This window comes from Austrofundulus limnaeus, unplaced genomic scaffold, assembly GCF_001266775.1.
Source record: "Austrofundulus limnaeus strain Quisiro unplaced genomic scaffold, Austrofundulus_limnaeus-1.0 Scaffold322, whole genome shotgun sequence".
NCBI lineage: Eukaryota > Metazoa > Chordata > Actinopteri > Cyprinodontiformes > Rivulidae > Austrofundulus > Austrofundulus limnaeus.
In genome coordinates, this window is record NW_013952724.1 from 41,801 (window position 1) to 43,435 (window position 1,635).

The following is a 1,635-nucleotide window of genomic DNA, read 5'->3' on the forward strand; positions in this document are numbered from 1 at the left end:
GAATAAGAACAACTAGCCTGTCATCATCAGAATGCTGATGCAGGAGGTTTTATGGATCAAAAGGTTTTTAAACATTTATTAGAGGACGTTAAGTTAAGTTAAGAGTTTTTCTCAAAAAGTAAAATTAACTGTAAATAAACCTGTTAGATAAAACAATAAGTGGAGCGTGAACTCAAAGCAAGATGGGATCAAAACAACGCAGATTCAGGACACGCTGGGAAAGGTTCTGTTTTACAGCAGTGATACTTTTAGGTTCAAAGCCACATTATTGTAAATTAAGATTCATCTTTTCATTCACCATGATAACACAGTATTGGTGCTTGTGAAGATTAATTTCCTTTCATCCAGGTYAAGGTAACTGAACAAATACTGTATCTCTCTTAGCTGCAACTGTTGGAGATTACCGATGAGTAAAAATTCAAGAAAAGGTGTACAATTTTAGTTTCAGACTCACCGAATTATCAGTGTTTACATCCAAACATCAACAAGCTGTCTGCCTGTGTTTTGTGAGTTGTTGAAACATTGCATTCTTGGTCATGCACATTATTTTGTTGTCTACCTTGGGCCACGTGTATACGATTTCATTTGTTCAAGTGCATGTTTTAAAAATTAAGTTATTTATCATTAGCATGGAATTCAGACTTGTAGCCTCAGCTGTTYAACAGTCAGCTGAAGGGCACAGTTGTGTCTTTATACTTTAGCGTGATTTTCACATACATCATGGTGCACTTTATCTTGCTATCAGTTTAAAAATACATGCAAGTTTAATAAGTTAGCAARAAAATGGTGGCAATTCTCATAAAAAATATAACTTTAGACTTAAAGGAGACACATGWTGCTTAAATCCTTTATTCACATTTAAATCCTTCAGTTGGAGTCTATAAAAAGTAGAACTACAAYGCTTTGGTYTGACTTCTCCTTATTGTAACTCCACAAGCCCTGCCCTTTTTTTCTGCGGTGTGTCTCAGATGAATTCATTTTGAGGATGTCTCTTTAAATTTGGCACCCCTCCAGCTYCCAGACTGGTTCATTCTAGTTTGATAGAGGGGTTTGATAGACGGGTTTAGGACTACATAGCTGTGCAAAAACGTTTTGTTTACAAATTAATTAAAAAATGTTAACGAGAGAAGACTTGTCCATCAAGCCTTACATGTTGGACCCAGAGTCTGACGCGGAACCAGAGGACAGTAAAGACCACCAAATTGTAGTGTCTTTGTAAAAATAATTTTCACTGATGAGAAAAGTACTTAAGTAAAAGTCAGAAAACTGTTCACAAAAATCGTGAACGTAAAAGTACTTTTATAAATGCTTTAAGAAATAAACCTGAATTTACTGAATCAAACTGGTTCACTAAACCAAGTAGAGCAAACTGAACAATACACATGTTTTCTTTTAAAGAAAATATGTATTTACTCAACTCTAAATTTACTCTATTAGGTTTAGTGGAACCAGTTCACATGACTTAGTTAAGTAAATTCAACCCATTTAATTTTGTATCGAGTAGGTGTTAAATTTTAAATGAAGAAGTAAAAGTATCACTTTCAGGTTTTAAATGAAACTAGATAAAAATTAAACAATTTTAAAACAACTTGGTAAAATTACAAATCCTCAAAAAAATTACTTAAGGACAGTAAC

The 1,635-nt window shown here is 33.5% G+C and overlaps 1 protein-coding gene across 2 annotated transcripts in view; it reads right to left on the reverse strand.

Moving 5' to 3' along the window:
• Nucleotides 1-1,635, reverse strand: part of cldn19 (claudin 19) — a 23,161-nt gene that overhangs the window by 5,369 nt on the left and 16,157 nt on the right. The gene's annotated exons all lie outside the window — the stretch shown is intronic.